The sequence below is a fragment of the Macrobrachium nipponense genome, chromosome 31, assembly GCF_015104395.2.
Source record: "Macrobrachium nipponense isolate FS-2020 chromosome 31, ASM1510439v2, whole genome shotgun sequence".
Lineage (NCBI taxonomy): Eukaryota > Metazoa > Arthropoda > Malacostraca > Decapoda > Palaemonidae > Macrobrachium > Macrobrachium nipponense.
This window is the reverse complement of record NC_061093.1, coordinates 27615178-27633829: the sequence shown is the minus strand read 5'-3', so window position 1 is coordinate 27633829 and position 18652 is coordinate 27615178. Positions and strand designations below refer to the sequence as shown.

At 35.5% G+C, this 18652-nt stretch overlaps 1 long non-coding RNA gene across 1 annotated transcript in view; it reads right to left on the bottom strand.

Moving 5' to 3' along the window:
- LOC135206494 (uncharacterized) overlaps positions 1 to 13213 on the bottom strand; it is a 29773-nt gene extending 16560 nt beyond the window's left edge. Inside the window, exons 1-2 of the long non-coding RNA XR_010312761.1 lie at positions 13193 to 13213; positions 10562 to 10653 (exon numbers count right to left, since the gene is read on the bottom strand). This is a non-coding gene — a long non-coding RNA (uncharacterized LOC135206494). The remainder of the gene's footprint in view (positions 1 to 10561; positions 10654 to 13192) is intronic.
- Positions 13214 to 18652: the final 5439 nt, after the last annotated feature.

Sequence of the window (18652 nt, the reverse complement as noted above, 5' to 3'; positions counted from 1 at the left end):
GGAGACGGGCCCTGTTCCCGAGGGAACAGGAGGACCAGCAGAAGCACCCCTGTCACACCGGAGTGAGACGGGCCCTTCGAAGGTCCCGAAGGAGCCTTCTTAGGGGGGGAGGAGGCAGCCTTCTTCTTCTTCGGCTTGGAAGCCTTAGAAGTCGAAGGGGGAGAGGCGGCAACAGACGACGAAGAAGACGATGAAGACGACGACGACACCTTCCTCTTCTTCCTCCTCTTCTTCGTCAGCTCCCTCAGGACGGACGTCAGGTCTTCCATCCACGGAAAAGTCGGGCCAATTGCCGAAGCAACACGCCCCGACTGAACCTGTCCGGAAAGACCTGAGTCCGGGGCAGCACCTCCATGACGAGACGCGACGTGGGCAGGGGCAGGCACGGCAGGAGCGGCAGGACCAGCACCAGCAGGACCAGCACCAGCAGCAACATCAACAGGAGCGTCACGCACCGCGCGCCTCGTAGGAGCGGCGCGAGCGGCTGGGCCAGCAACACTAGCGGCAGGTACGGCAGCATAGTCAGGCGTCACAGGCATCTCCAACTCAGCCAGTTTCATCATCGGGACGGGCAGCAGGTCCAGGGGAGACTTTCGGACAGAGTCAAAGTCGGTGTCGGCAGCACATAGAACCCAGGTGGAGGCGGCACGCCCCTCTTAGGTACGGCAGCAATCGGCATTTGGATTGATGCAGTGGGGTTCACAGATGCAATATGTTGCGTGTAAACCACATGAGGAGGGGCGGCGTACGCTGGGGTAGACACCGTATTAGTAGTCGTCGTGATAACATCATGAGTTACTACTGCCGGCCCCGCCAGTCGCTGAATTAGCCCTGGATACTGGAGCGCCCTGCAGTCCCAACGACGCCCACACCTGTCCAAGGTCGTCACTCACAGAAGGCACACCTGAGGGAGGAACAGTCGGGTCAGTTAGAGGGCACCCTCACGCCTGGGGAGGGACGAACCCCACCCAGAGCGGACGGAAGGCCCCGAATACAATTGAACATCCGGGTATCGAGCGCCCACCTCCACACTCGACGGATCGAGTGAGGAGAAGGGGACTCCGAAAGCCCCCCCCCCGCAGGGGAAGGCGCAAATCGTGGGGGCTGAGCTAGGGGCAGGAAGGATGACGAGGTATCCGTCACCAAAGGAGTCGCTGGAGAGCTTTCCAACGACTCCTTGGTCAATCTACGCCTCTTCCTACCCTCGTACAGCACCCACTGCGCCTCGGACCAATTCTTACACACATTACTGGTTCAGTTCGGGTACATTCACGCCCCCGACACCGATAACACAATTCATGAGGATCTATGTCAGGAAAAGAGCGAAATCCGCCGCATTTACGCCCCTCCAGCCCGGTACACACTCTACGGGCAGCTGGTGGGCGCGGCGAAAGCTCTTCGAGATCCATAATTCAATTACTTCACAATAATATGAAAATGAAAAAAAGAGTACTTACAATTTCATTCACAAACAAACCAGTCAGAAGAAATTGTAAACACATCCAAAGCACACGACGAAATAGCGGGCAGAGCGATGACGAGCACGTCCTGTCACACAACAGCCGAAAGCAAAAGTGATTCTTCACCGCTCGGCGCGCGGCGCGCGCACTATCGGACAAGCAGTTAACTACTGTTCTCCCCTTGTTCGAAGCTTACGACCGTCCCAGCTGCCGCTAGTTACCTTCCTATTGTTAAGGACCGAGGGTTTGTATTACGTATCGGAACAATATAGGATTATGATCACCATACCTTTTGATTCTTCCGATGCTTGGCAATCATACAAATAGCACCGTTTCCTACTTTCATGACTAATAACTCAAGTCCAGTAATATCCAATTTGACGGGGCATGTTTCTGATTTCTTCTGATAGGAAATCATTTACAGTCATTAAAGACTTAGATAAACTCACTCACTGTTCAGAAGCCATGAATAATAAAATTTGTACAGCTGACTCTTTTGAATTCTATCCTATATCAACGGATTCATGTGAGTTAGGCATAGTGCTAAACAGCTCTCTCTCTCATACACGCGAAGGTTGTCTGAGGAAACTTTATCCTTTTACAGTAATAAATTCAATTACAGAATGAATAATGGCTCCTGGATCCGATACGGACAAAGACGGTTTCCACGTCGTATGCCCGGACGGGACCACCGCCCATTCCCCAATCTTTGTAGCAGCTGATGGTTGTACGGGGACATCTACAAACTACACCGTCAGAGGGGGTCAACACGATAATACGTGAGAAGGCGTATTTTGCGAACTATACTTGGGCTCTACAATTATCCCATCACTACCTCTCCCATACAAACGCGCGGGGGGTGGCTCATCGTTTGACGCAACTGGCTGAGATGAACCACACGCGTCACCGACTTATGCAGGTGGAGAAAATCTTCGTTACTACGTTCTGCTGGCCGTGTTTATGTGACGGCCATATTGGGTATCGGCCGTCAACATCTTTTGCTTGGCGTAGGCTGAGGCGTACACAGAAGGATCTCCAAGGAAACGTATTGTCCCGTCCAGATGACGTACCCGTTACACTCAAGGCGTTTGAGTTTAGGGCCGCTTGAAACTGGCCATTCATTTTGTGCCTAGGAAAAAGTTGTCTGGAATTGTGATGTGTGAAAAGCGGTCTGTATGCTGGCAAAATGTAGGACAAGACAGACTCACGCCTTTTGCATTTGAACAGTTAAAGTATCTCTTGGGCACCTAATAAAATATTATAGCCCAATATATATACATTAATATACTCCTAAAGGTATTTTTCGGGCACCTAATAAAATATACCAGCCCTATATATTAATCTGTGCACAATTATACTATTATACAATTGTACCATTATATTTACCTATTACAAGCGTACAAGTACTCTTTAACAATTATCCATGATCATGTTGTAATCTATCAGTAACTGCTATTCTTAGTCAGGTTACCTATTACCATAATCTATCAGTAACCACTATTCTTAATCAGGTTACCTATTATCATAATAATCATGTATACATGTTAACCTTTTGATTCTTACCTTTTGATTTTTACCTTTTGATTATTTTGGGTACCTAATCATTATTATTACCAAACATGGATCTAGATTTTCCATGCATTTATCTTTGTTTATGAATATGTCCAAAAGGGTATGTAACAGAACCTTTTTATGCATTTAATCACTTATGTTTATACCTAAACATATGTTACGAGCACGCTCCTAAGAAACCATGTTTAAAGTACTTTTTGTTATTCAAGGCTTGAATGGTAGCTGTCCGAGCCTAATGTAATAAATACATTTTAGAATTACATAATCTGTAAATAAAAATCCATGACCTGAGGTCATTGCATTAGGAGGGTCATACGTGACCAAGGCAGATCTAGATTACGCTATGCGATGTCTGCAGTAGCCTGGTTTAGGTTTGTTTGATATGTCATCATGTTGTATATTCTACCTTTTTCAACACACCTTCCATGGTTGGTTGGTTGGTTTTATAAATTTTAGGTGTAACACCAAGCACTGGGGCAGCAAAGGCCATTCAGCGCTTACTGTATAACTATGATACTATAAGACGTGTTATATCATATAAAGCAGGTTTATTTCTTTGAGGTAATTTACTATGTTTTGAAAGCGGGGCATTTTCTCCCAATAGTTCTTCAAGTGGTATGTTATATATGTTGTTGGATCTTCGTTTTCTTTCGAATTTATTACATTCAATTAGCAGATGACGGACTGTGCCCAGAGTACGACAATGGTCACAGTAAGGGGCCTGTCTTTCCTCGCCTTGCAACATCAAGTATTTGTGTGTTAAGTATGTGTGTCCTATTCTTAATCTTGTTAATATGACATCTTCCCTTCTTTGACATTGTTGTCTATTCCAAGGTTTTACAGATGGTTTAATATGCTTTAATTATGATTCAATTCTAGCCATTCTTTTTCCATTTTGATTGACAGTATTCATTTATTGTTGTTTTTAATGTCATTGTAAGGTATTTGTATTTTTTGATAGACTCTTTTACTGCCTTTTTTGGCTTCTTTATCCACCTCTTCATTACCCTTTATGCCCACATGGGAAGGGACCCAACATAGTTTTATATTTATAGATTTCCGTTTTACTATTATATCTATCCACTCCCTTATTTCTTCAATTACGGGATGAGAAACTGTGTATTGTCTTAGCGCTTCTAAAGCACTGTAAGAATCCGTGTATATTACAAAGGTATCGTTGCCTTCCCCACCATAAATAAGGTGTGTTTTATAGCCTCTAATATAGCATTTATCTCGCATGTGAATATCGAGCATATTTTGGGAATTTTTTCCCTTATTTTTATATTTTTTGTTACTACAGCATAGCCTACACCCTCCTTCGACTTGGAACCATCTGTATAAACACTTATGTCCCGTTTATGTTTTTCCTGGTGTGACAGAAATTCACTCTTTAATTGTGCATCGGTTACCTTTTTATTAAATGTTTTTTCACAGATTTCTATTTTCTTTTTTTAGCATGTCTCCACGGAGGTATTTTCGGAGTGGTTATTTTTGATATGCTACTTGTTCCTAATTTTAGATGTTCTATATCAGGTTTTAATCTATTTTTCCAATGGTTTAGAGGCTCTTGGTTTTATTGTCATAATTATTGTTATGTTCTTCATATATTTGGTGTTTGGATTATCATTAAGGTTATTTATTTTAGCTATATATTTTAATCCAATTTCTTCTCTTCGTACTTTCAGGGGGAAGTTCTGTAGGCTCCAGGTGCATAGTCTAGTACCCATGTTATGTATGACATCCAGTTTTGTTAATAGGGTTTTTAGAAGCACTACCATATACTTGACACGCATAATCAAGTTTACTTAGACAAATAGCCTTATATACTTTTATCAGAGAGATTCTATCAGCACCCCAGTCATTATGCGCAATTACTTTTATTATATTTAAGGATTTTCTTACTTTTATCGCCAGTTGTTCTATATCTTTTATATGTAAGTTTTTTATCAAGTATTACACCAAGGAATTTTATCTCATCATCATATTCAATTATATCATTTTTATGAATAAAAAGTAGGAATTAATTCCTGATTTCTTGATCTTGTAAATCTGACCGCTTTAGTTTTTTGCGGTGAAAATTTAAAACCCTTGTTATCGGCCCATTTTTTTTATCCTATTTATGGCTGCTTGCAATCTGTTGGTTATGTCCAGCGCTTTTTCACCACTACTATATATGACGAAGTCATCTACAAAAAGGGATCCTTGGACTCCTGGTGGGATCATTTCAATTATCTCATTTATTGCTATAGCAAATAATGCCACGCTTAGTACACTGCCATTGGGGAATTCCTTCCTCCTGGATAAATGATTCCGAGATTTCTGCCCCCACTTTGACTTTTATATATCTTTCAGATAGGAATTCCCTAATATATTCATATAAATTGCCTCCTATTCCCCATTCTATCAATTTTTTTTAAAATCCCTCCCCTCCAGGTGGTATCATATGCCTTCTCTAAATCAAAAAATACTCCTATTGTTTGTTTTTTACCAACCATTGCATTTTGTATCTCCCTTGTAATCATTAAGAGGGGATCTATGGTACTTTTATTTTTCCTGAATCCAAACTGTCTGTTGATAATAGCTGTTTATTTTCTAATACCCATATTAATCTGTTATTCACCATTTTTTCAAATATCTTACTTAGACAACTAGTAAGGGCTATTGGCCTATAGCTGCTTGGTGACTCTGGGTGTTTTCTCCTGGTTTTAATCCTGGTATGATTAAAGATTCTTTCCAGGTTTTAGGTATGCTGTGAGAGTGCCATAATTCATTAAAAATTTTCTAATAAGAAGGTTTTGCTTTCATCTGGTAGATTTTTTATCATTTCATATCTAATGTTGTCTTCCCCTGGAGCTGTTGGACTTGCAAGTTTCAGGACATTTTCCAGTTCTTCCATGGTGAAAGGAAGATTATAAGATTTCCTGATTATTAGATTTTATTGGTATTGGGACATAATTTTTGATTTTTATTGGAATTTTTTTGTATAGTTCGAGATACTAGATGTTTTGGCGAAGCATTTACCCAATTCATTTGCTACTAGTTTGGGGTTTGAAATATAGTTGTTTTCTACTTTTAATGTAGGTAATGGTTCTGGCCGATATCTACCCTGCAGTTTATTTGATTTTCTTCCAGATTTCTTTTTCTTGAGTTTTAGAATTTATATTATTTATATATCTTTTTTTCCATGAATTTCTTTTGGCTATCTTGAATATTCTTTTCTGCTTTGCTTTAGCTCTCAAATATGCAATTTTATTGGCATCACATTTATGTCTCATATACTTCTAAGCATGTCCTCGTTATCTTCCTTGCTGCTTTACATTCCTCATTCCACCAGGGTACCAGTGGTCTAGTCGGATTGCCTGAGGTAACTGGAATAGTTCATTTGCTTTATCATCTATTGTTTTTATTAGATGTTCATAAGCATCTATGTGGTTTGTAAAGTCAGATATTTTTTTGTTAATCACCGTTTTCTCTTTATATAAATTCCAATTTGCTTCCTCCATTTTCCTCTTCGGTATATATGTATATTATTATTATTTTTTAGCTCAATTTGTATTGGCCAGTGGTCACTCCAAATAAATTATTATTTACTTTCCACTGAAATCTGTGGCACTTTCTGGGGAACATAAAGTGATGTCTATTGCAGATGAGGTATTATGATAAACATCAAATCTTGTTGGAGAACCATCATTTAAAATAATCAAATTTTTGTTTATCTATAAATCTAGGACAGTGTTTCCTCTCCTGTCAGATGATGTACTTCCCCACATGGGATGTTTGGCGTTGAAGTCACCTACTAATAGGTAAGGTCTTGGTAATTGTTCTATTAGATTTTCTAAATCTTCCACTTGTAATGGTCTATTATTTCCAAGATGATCTATTAAGCGACTTTCTAAAGATGGTTCCATGTATATTGAGCATATTGTTATTTTTTTTTTCCAGGAATACTTGAACTGCACATGCCTGTATTACTGAGTTAATCCTAACAGGTTGGCATTTGATTGAAGAATGCGTTATGATTGCAGTTCCTCCTTGGCTGTTGTCATTTAAAATTGGTGTTGATTCCACACATTATAATTTATGCCAGCATTGATAAACATTATTACCTATTTTAGTTTCCTGTAAGCAAATGATATTTGCATTACATTCTCTAATTAATGATTTTAAGTTTTCATTATTGATACGTATCCTCTAATTATTTCCATTGTAAAATAGACATTTTAAAAAGGTTTTGGGTTTTGTTTTAATATCTTTATTTGTTTTCCTGAACTTTGAATTTTATTGAAGTTGTATAATTTTGCTGTACTTTGTTCTTCTTTTGGTGGGTGATGTATTTCTGCTATTGTTTTCTTTATTGGCTGAAGAGTCTCAGGTGTTCTTTTTATTAGGGGTGCATTTAAATGGCTTTTGATCTTGGGTTCTATTTCAATACTTTCTTCAATTTTATCTGATGTTTTAACTTTTTCTTTATTTGGGTTTGTCTCTTTTTCATTTTTAGTTTGCAAGCAATTTTCGTTGACTTTGTCTTCTCGGTATTCATTTTTTTTTTTTTTTCCATATAGATTTTGGGTCTTACTGATTAATTTAAATTTGTTTCTTGGATTTGGGTGGGTTGTTTTCAAGTAGTCTTTTTTTGTCTTCTGATTTAGCTCTTGTATTTTGCTTGTCCTCCACATTCATCATGTCTTCTTGCATTTCTGGTGTTGGTAATATATTATATAAATTTGTGTTGCTTATATGTTCTGTAGCTTCCGAGCTTGAATTTTGGGCCTTTATATTATGAGTATTTTCAGTTTTATTTATACTTGGTGCAATATTGTAGGAATTGGTTTTTTCGCTTCTTTATTTACTACCTCTTTATATGTGTTTTTTCCTTGCTGGGTCTTGTAAACCCCTTACTTTTAGTCTATCTTCGCTTCTCTTATTGACATTCCACTCCTTTCTTGTAAGATTTTTAGTTCAGTATTGTATAGGTAATATGCGCATTCCTTCGATCTTGAGTGGTGATTCTGACCACAATTTATGCAAATTGGGTTTTCACAGTCCCATTTTGTTGTGTGGTTGTATGATCCACAACATGCACATCTTGGAGCTTCTCTACAATTTTTATTTGAATGGCCAAATTATTACATGATTTGCACTGTAGTGGTTTGAGGGATATATGGTCTTATCTCTCTCGTCTGCCCTAATACTTTAATAGTTAAAGGGAGTTCATTCCTTCAAATTTCAATTTAGCTATTTGTATATTAGATTTTTGAATTTTTCCTACTTGGGATATTCATAGATGTCACAATCTTCAATGTTTTTATATCTTTTCTTGAGCGAGTCCATTAACATATTTTTATCTATTAGTTCGTCATCATTATTTGGCAGGATTATTGTACCACAAATACTATTAAGTTTATTATGCTTGGTGACTTTTATTTTTGTTATCTATGTTCGTAATTTGTAAGTAGTTTTCTGATTGGGCTTTAGTAGTGGTTTCCACTATCCATGTATTTGTTTGCGTTTGACGAAATTTCATGTTTCTGTTGGGTATCTGGTCAGTAAATAATTTTCCAATTTTAAATTTGAAATCTTGTTTTCACTTTCTATTGTCAAAAATCTTGTCCAACTGTCTTTTCCAAAAGTGATTCAAATAAAGCTAGCGAAGGGCTAGGCTGGAATTTTCTTTTGATAAATCTTTTTGGCCTAGTAAAAGGCTCCATGGTTGCTATATTTTGGATTGAAGTGTCCAAAAGGGTGTCCTTCTCGTTTCAGGGTCAGATGGTTATCTAGTGTCATGGGGTCACATGTTCCGGGGACTGAGTTCATAGTCAATTTTCCATTTTTTTCCTTTTTTTTTTTGAAATTACAGAGAACCAACTGCAAGCCATGGTAAAAACTGGGTCTCTTCTCAAAGACTTCCCCCTCACCAAAGACCACACAGCAGAGACCAACTCCCATATGTCCACTCCCTACCCTACCCCGAAGGGATGGCTTTAAGATAACATGATGGCTCAAGTGTAAGCAAAACCCGCTTGATAGGACCGAGGGCATAGCTAGTATGCAATCATCCCCACGCATGTTATTTTAGAGGGCAATCCGGATAAATTGCCGAGAGTCCTACCGTGGAGACTATACCTCCCCGGATTCCGTAGGCAAGTCCCCACATGTAGTCCCGCCCCAATAAATATTGATGTGGAATCACATCAATATCCTCAGGGTCTAAACATAATCGAGCGGCGGACCAAACCGCTATAGTCCCTGCCATTTGGATCAAGGTAAAGCCTAAGTTCAGAGACCCAGCTCCTACCCAACCTACACGAGGGTTTTAGTGAAGAGAAGGAGGACAGCTAGGGGGAGTAAACAGAGCGAAAGAAAGTAAGAGATTGGAAGATGATCAAGTAGAGAAAAAATTGAGACATTTGATTCAAAACTAGGAGATAATTCTCCCAGTTCGAAAAGCCCTCTTGCCCGCTACGCATTTTCAACCATAGGTTGGAAAGGAAATGCGTAACTACCGTCAAGGCAGTCTCAAATCAAGAGGGCACCTTCCATGGGAAGCGGTTGACCTGTTAACCTACGCCGGAAACTTGTAAACGTTCCGAGCCGGCGGACTACGGTATGTTTTTTATGTGAATCGCTGAGATAGCTAATGTTTTCGCTATCACGTGATGCTCTAATATGGCAGTTCATTCCTATCGATCAAACGTAATGGTCTCACGACCGAACTGTCTCTCTTGTTATGGAGTTACAGAATAAAGTTGTTGTACATTTTTCAACTTATCCGTTGAATCATCTCCTTTAATTTAAGAAGAACCACTCTACTAAGATATCACATAGGAGAAAGAAGGAACCACAAATACTTACGAATGACAGTCGTAAGGAAAAAACAAACAGTCTTTCGCAAAAGTGAAAAGACTAAAATATATAAATATTTAATTGCACTGGAATTGAAAATGGGAAAAATCGAATAAGCTGAATAATGGAAATATGAAAATTGAGGAAACTGAACTTCGATGGAATTAAAATTGGATAAAATTTTAAAATTAAATGTGCAAATTGGGGAATATAAAGTTTCAATGAAATGTAAATTAGATCAGTGTGATAAGAGGAGAAGTTTTAATTTCAGTGGAATGTAAATTGGATCAATCGAAAAACAAAAAAAATGTAAAATGGATAAATCGAAATATAAAAATTATGAAAAATTATGTACATTTAATTAAAATTTAATTTCATTGAAATTAAAATTGGATAAATTTGAAAATTAATTAACAGTTGGCTATTGAACCTAGTTTTCAACTGCAGATACTGGTATACGTATATGTTGGAATAGACAAGATACTCCACTGTCTCTGGTACATTAGATGTATTAATAAATCCTTATACATTCGTTATAAATTTTGTAAGAAGCTTAAAATAGGCCTATATCCCAAAATGGTTATGAATGGAATAAAAACTATGTTTTAGATCGTAGATCCTGGAATGTCTGATAAGCGAAACACTTACTATTTTTGATGTATTAGATGATGTATTGATATACATACTGATGCATTAATAAATCCTCATCCATTTGTCAAAATTCTTGGTGTTCCTTTGGCCTTCGTGATGTGATAAACTTTTTCTCAACAAAAATTTGCTGAAAAAAAACTGAATAAGATCATTCATAACTAAAAATTATCATAACTTAAATATCTAAAAATAAAATTTAAGTTATGTATTTTTTAATATATCTCCCTGGTGAAGATTGGAATTAGAGAAATTTAGTTGAAATGCAATTGGTTTTTTTAAAAAGTGAAAATTTATAAAATAAAAAGGGTTGTAATTCTGAAAAATTTATCTATAACTAACGTGTATAATTATTTTTTTTAAACGTGCAATTGTTTTAAGCAGAGAAAGTTTACCTAAAATGTAAAGAATTGTAATTTTCATAATTTTATTCAAAATCTAAGGGTAAATAAAAAATTTCCATAAAATGCTCTTGTTTTAATTTGGGAAAATTTATTTCAGAGTTGATTTTGAATAAGAGTTTTAATTAGAAAAAATTTATTTTAAAGGGTTATAAAAATCAATAGCATAGATGGCATATTTTAAATGCATTATATTAAGGGAAAATTTAATTAAATTGTATGGATTATAATTACAGAAAATATTAAAAATGGAATTGTTTTATTAGGGAGAAATATATTAAAGTTGCAATAATCATCATTGGAAAAAATGATAAAAAGTAATGGTTATAATTATAAGAAATTTATCTTTAATAGAGTTGTTTTAAACAGTGAAAATAATTAAAGTTTCAATGTTCATTAAGAAAAAAGTATTTAAAATGTAAGGCTTATGATTTCAGATAATCTTTTAACATTAAATTTTCTACAATTGGAGAAAATTTATTAAAAATAATCTTAAGGAAAAAATATTTAAAATGAAAGGGGTATAATTTTAGAGTATTTATTTGAATAAAATACATAGTCACTTGCAGCTAGAATAAGTAAACTTTGCATTAAATTTTCCCATGAGTGTTTAGTTAGGTTTAGTTAAGGTAAATTAACCACCTAAGATAAAACTGGTTAGGTTAGGGTACAGCCTAGGATAAGTTACATCAGGCTACCCATGTCACCTGGGGTTAGGCTAAGTCAATATTGGGATAAATTAGTCGTCTGGTTGTTGATTTAGGTGAATTAAGCACCTAAGGAAAGACAGGTTAGATTAGGCTAGTTTATGTCAGGCTACCCAAGTCACCTGAAGTTCGACTGAGGCAATTTCGGGTTAAAATAGTGACCTGATTATTGAGTTAGGTGGAGTTAAGGTGATTTGAAGGGTTAGGCTTTATATATCAGACTACCCAAGTCTTCTGGGGTTAGGCCAAGTCAATTTTGAGTTAAATTAGTCACCTGATAATGAGTTAGTCTAAGTTATGGTAGATTAAGCACCTAGGGGTAGTAAGGATATGTTAGGCTATCTTAGGATACCAGGGGGTTATGATAAATTAGGACAGGATAGGCTATGTCAGGCTATCCATGCCACCTGGTGTTAGACTAAGTCAAGTTTAGGTTAAATTAGTCACCTAATTGTTGAGATATGTTAAGTCAAGGTGAATTTACCACCTGGGGTTAACACCAGGTTAAGCTAGTCAAAGTTTGACAACATTAGACCATGAAAAGCCTGCCTTTTTCCCCTATGCTTAATACTGTAATTAACCTGAAACCTATGACAACTAGCTTTATTCTGGTCTAACTTTGACACATTATCACATAATAGTTCCATCCTTCCTGGGTCAACAGTCACCTGCATAAATACAAGACTTACTGCCACACCTACCTATGCTTTGTATATATACTCTTGTAACACATCATCCGTCCATATTTTACCAGTGAACAGGGGCAAAAAAGCGACACGATATAAATATGTTCAAATAATTTTTATGGCCTTTTATCTTCATATTATACTGTTGTATTACAATAAAACATTTATCATTATCAACACAACTCTAATCTAGCCCAGACTACCATGAGTTAATTTAGTATATATTACACTAATTTTGGACCAATCAATCATCACAAATATTTAAGGCCTAAATTCATTGTTAATGACACTAATATTGGACCAATAAATAACCACACTTACCTGTGGCCAAAGTCATTCAGTTAATAACATTAATATTGGACCAATAGATAAGCTAACTGATGATGTTCAAGGTTTAACTTCATTAGGTTAATGACATTAATTTTGGTTAATAACAAGATTCTTGTACAATAAATAACTTTAACTTTACACTTTGGTTATTAACATTAATATGGACCATTTAAGACCTAAATTCATTTAGTTAATAACATAATTTTACCCCACACTTAATTCCACATTATTTCAACATAATTAAACAATCTTCACTCATCTTTAATTAACATTAACTTTGAACCAAACATTAATATTGGATCAATAAATAGCCATAAGGCTAAAATCATTCAGTTATAAGCATATACATTACCTAACATAATTCCACTTTAATTTCAACATAATCTAACCTTTACTCACTTTTTGTTACTAACATTAACCTTGCTTAATAACATTACTGGCTCAAATACCCACACTTAAGACCCAACATTAACATTTTTACCCCACATACCTAATTCCACATAATTCCAACTAAATCACAACATAACATAATTGACTTCACTCACCTTAAAATTACATTCACCAACTTCATATTGTAAATAACAATCACAATTTAATTATTTAACAAGAAAATATAAGTTAATTATTTTCTTGGGTGAGTCTTCTTGAATGTCTTTGTTGTTCCCCCCCCATCTTGGAAAATTGTTTTCAAGGACTCTAGAGGTTGCTGATTTTAGAGTATTGACTATAGTGCCATCTGTTGAGTGAATTTCTTAAATTTAGTGAAAATTGATAGATTTATAATTCGTAACATTTATTATTATTATTATTATATATTATTATTATTATTATTATATATATATATATATATATATATATATATATATAGAGAGAGAGAGAGAGATGAGAGAGAGAGAGAGAGAGAGAGAGAGAGGATGAACTTGTTACAAGGAGTTACAAGGATTAAGATATCTCTAAGACTTACTAGTCCATCCGAGGAGAACCCTGAGGAACTCCGCTTGTCACATCTACCCATTCTGATTCTTCGTCATTTATTACGATGCTGTTTTCTATTAGTAAGACAGTCTTCGATCTAGTCTGGTGTTTCTCCTACAATTCCTGAAGCTCTAATTTTGTCATTAGAGATAAAATTTAGAAAGAGAAAATTAAGAACGAAATGAGAGAGAGAGAGAGAGAGAGAGAGAGAGAGAGAGAGAGAGAGAGAGAGGAGTGGGGACAGAGACAGGAAAAATAAGGGTAGAAAGCTTTAGTCTTGGGTGTTTATTCGGGGTCAAATGGTAATAGGCTACATTTTTCTCAGTTTGAGTGAAAAGTCCTCATGACCCCCAAAAAGCACCCAAGGTTGTAACTTCCGTGAGATGCTGTTCTTTCAAATGGTATACGCAAGGTCCTTTAAATATACTCGGAGAGTATATTTAAAGGATCTTGGGTATACGTAAAGGCAAAGTGATGAAGCCAGTTTCATGGGTCGCCTTCCTCCGCCCTCGAAGTCTCTTCACCGGGCCTTCCTAGTGGAATTTACTGCTCCATGTTTACTTGAAGCCTTCCAAAAGGTAGAAATCTCCAAAATGTCCAGGCGAACTTGATAAAACAAAACACTGCTCAGGACTGGAATCTGGATTGCTGAACAGAAAAACTCCAAGGCAGAATCAAAGCATTTTTAACTGCCCAACAGGTAGTTTCAAGAGCTATCCAGGCTCAAGAGTAGACAAACAAATTCGTAAATTACATTATTACCATTCAACCATTGCCTACAGTACAAACCATCACCAAAGTAAACAAAAGAATTTCATATTGTATTCTTGAATACTATATATATATATATATATATATATATATATATATATATATATATATATATATATATATATATATATATATATATATATATATATATATATATATATATATGATTATAGAAACTGAGAATTATACAGTAGGTAAAACTCTCCCGGAAATGTGTAAATAGTAAGGTTATATAGATATCCTTAGGTGTTTTTGGGGTTCAAACGGAATTTTCCTTCAACCTGTGAAAAATGCAATCTATTGGTAAGGAAGGTTTGATCATTATGCATTGAAAATGGACACATTTGGACATCTGATCACAATCACGCCATGTTGCAAGGGGACTAAAACATATGAAGACTCAAAGAAGACCATTTTCACTGCATATTGATAAACTGTTTGCCAAGAGAAAGAATTTTTCACAGTTTGAAAGAAAAGTCCGTTTGACCCCGAAACACAACCCAAGGTTTTTTTTAGGACTTCACTCGAAATATGGCAACAGTGACATCCTTCTTTGAAAAAAACTTACGCTAGTTCCTTTCCATATATATATATATATATATATATATATATATATATATATATATATATATATATATATATACATTAAGTAATTAAAAGAGCATGTGGCAATTTTTAAGCTCTCTTCTAATATTACTTACATAACTTATCTATCCATATATTTAATTAAGAAAACTTCGTCATAGATTACATTTATGATGGTATTTTTGGGGGGAGGGCCATAGTAATTTCCTTTATAGTATATTATATATACCTATATATATATCTATATATATATATATATATAATATATTATACGTATATATATATTTATACATACATATATATATATATATATATATATATATATATATATATATTAGAAGAGAGCTTAAAAATTGCCACATGCTCTTTTAATTACCAACCACAACGGAGTAAATAATATGAAGCAGCAATGACCAGGATGCTTGCCATAATCTTAATCTGGAATTAAGCTAACTTTGACATTGCTTGCTATATAATACTGACTTTGTGGGGTATACTCAGCTCAGAAAGGGATAATTTGCTTACAAGAGAGCTGCCATTGTTTCCTTAACTTGAGGGAATGCGTATGAACAGCAGGCGACTTTTTATAGTTTCGCCAAAATTTGAAAGATATCTTATAAGGGAAAGAAATGTATAAACGATAATAATCACAAAAATTCTCTTAATTATTTATCATAGAAAATAGAAGAATTGCATATAAACCCTTCAGCTATACTTATGAAAGAAATTTATTCAGCGATCTTTTTATAAAAAAGAAAATTGTTTTCTCCTCCTGTGCATTTCAGGGTCGGTTCTAATTGATTTCCGTCGATATAATCTTACCAAAGCATCGGATATAGATCGTATTTTGGAAATAGCTATTTGAACCCACGGCCTAATTGGCAAAAATGTGCAGTAATGTATAATGTTGATAATTAAGGCGCTTAGAGTAAATCAAAGAAATTTAAAGGGAAACTTAGCTAAATTTATTGAGCACCCAGAGAGAGGCTAGTTGTAACGTAAACTATGACATCAGCAGGGTTCCTAGTAGTATAATAATGATCGTAGAAACACACTATTTGACCCTCTTGTACAATAAGCATTAACGGGAAAGGCTAGGCAAATCATTGTTGACAATGACGATAATATTGCGGTTTCCATTGATGATACTACCGATAATGAATAAGAATTTGGTATCATATATTATGACAATACTATAGCAAAGAATCTGGTAAATATACATATGATAATATTACTAATTTCATCTTACAATGTTACGTTGACTTAGGAATACATAGGAATTATAGCAATTTCTATTTACCCTTTCACAATCAGCTATACAAAACGTTTGGAGTTCGTGAAATACAAGCATATTGAAATGAAAATACGATCATTTAGATATTTTGGCTCGATATATTGGTAACCGGCGACGACAGGAAGAGGGTAGCCGACCATTCATAAGTCAAAGCCAGGTTATATGTGACTGCTGCTTCACCTATGGCAAGCCTAGGAAATTGTCCTCCTGGCTTCAAGACTGCTTTCATGTTGCTTGTTTTTGCAGTATGCAACAGAGAAAAGAATCGTATGCATCATATGCTGAATATTAACAGATACACAAGCACCAAACGATTTAGACAAGAGGACAAAGATAAGCTTTACAGGGGTATAATACTCGAATGACGAGTATGAAAAAGAGATATACAAATATTTTGTTTATATCAAGGCCTTTCTAAACTTTCCAGACCAAGAATAAACAGTGGGCGAATTTTCTTGACAGATGAACTATATCACTAACTAGCTGCAACGACTATTTGTAACAACGCGCTTATTCTGTTGGCCACCTTATATATATATATATATATATATATATATATATATATATATATATATATACATATATATATACATATATATATATATATATATATATATATATATATATATATATATATATATATATAGCAATAAAAGAGTGCCCCTGATAAGGCCTACGTTCACGATGAAAGCTCCAGTTTTTTTGTAAGTTTTTAACTAACACAGCTTTCATAAGTGTGGACTTTTATTATGTGGACTTTTATTACTTAAAATATTCTAATTAAGTTATTGAGTTTTTTAAGAATACACACACACACACACACACACACACACACACACACACTTTCATTTATGTATAAGGTATGAGCATTCATATATGTGTATGCATAAGAAAGGAAAAGATATTTTTATACATATTCATCATCATCTTCCCTCATGTCAAAGTATGAATATAATAGGTAACAATAATGATGATTATAATATTAATAACAAGAATAATGATAATAACTGTAATCTGAATGAATATTAAATGTGGTTAGTATAATTATGATTAATAATATGATTATCAATGCTTTACATGGCCATGTGCATACGAAAAACACGAGCATGTTATATAATGCATTATTATTAATTGGGTAAATGCTGGTCTTTACCCACACAGGCCTTATGACCGATACTTTTCGTATCCTTGAAACTCCAAGGTTCCAAGGGTTTTAACAGAATCTGTGTAAGACTTGATGCATATTCTGGTTAAAAGAAATATGAATTGAGCAATGGAACTGGATTACACAGTTAACATTCTCATTAATGTGCTCAAGAGTTTGATAGTGTGAAACAATAATACTCTACTGTTACTAGTACTTTACGAATCATCATTCATATGGTATATGGGCGAGTGTCTAGTAAAGTACAGCCAGCAACAAAAGCGGCGTCGCCCCGCCAAACCAGGCTTGGAGAGATCATGCCCTCTTTCCTGAAAGGTGGCCCACGTTTCAAACAACCAGTACATAGTTAGAATGGTTCGAATGGGAGGATGAGGGTAGGGAAATTATGGTAATTGGGCAAAGAAATGCAAAAATGAATTAAATATATTCGTTAAAAGAGATAGAAAAGAGAAGAGAGAGAGAGAGAGAGAAATAGAGTATGAGGAATGGTAACAAAAGAAAAATGCATCAGTGCGCAGAGCAGAGAGAGAGAAGAGAGAAAAGAGAGAGAAAGAGAGAGAGAGAGAGAGAGAGAGAGAGAGAGAGAGTATGAGGAATGGTAACGAGAGAGAGAGAGAGCTTTTTATTCCTGTTTAGTTCTTAATCTAATGGATATATTTGAGACCTTCTGTTTTAATCGAATGTTATTGTATATATTTTGGAAAATGATATTATGAAATCTTATCACACTCGTATTGTTTGGTAAATCGTTAAATTTTCTATTTTAAAAAAAAAAAATCCTTAAATATTATTGAATTGACTATTCATATTAATATTATTCAAACAAAAATGTCCTTCTTTTTCATTATCCTATAGCAGCTCTCTCTCTCTCTCTCTCTCTCTCTCTCTCTCTCTCCTTGCAACGTTTGAACCCGGCCAATGATGCCTCACTGCTGGGGTGTCATCACAGGGCCAAATCATTGCAGAAGGGTTTTGTTTAACCAGCTGTGAGCGCCTTCCCTCTGCTCACCATAACAACACTTCTTATCCCCCCCCCAATTCCTTGAAAACAGGTTTCCATTTGTAGTTCGTCCTCAGGAGGATCCCACAAATGAACATTGACAATTTCACCTTGCACAAAATCGGTTTATTGATGATCTTCTAATAGCTTCTTTCTCATTTTGCTTGATCTTCTTTTGTCTCTTACGAAATCAGAGTTATTCTTTTTCTATCGAT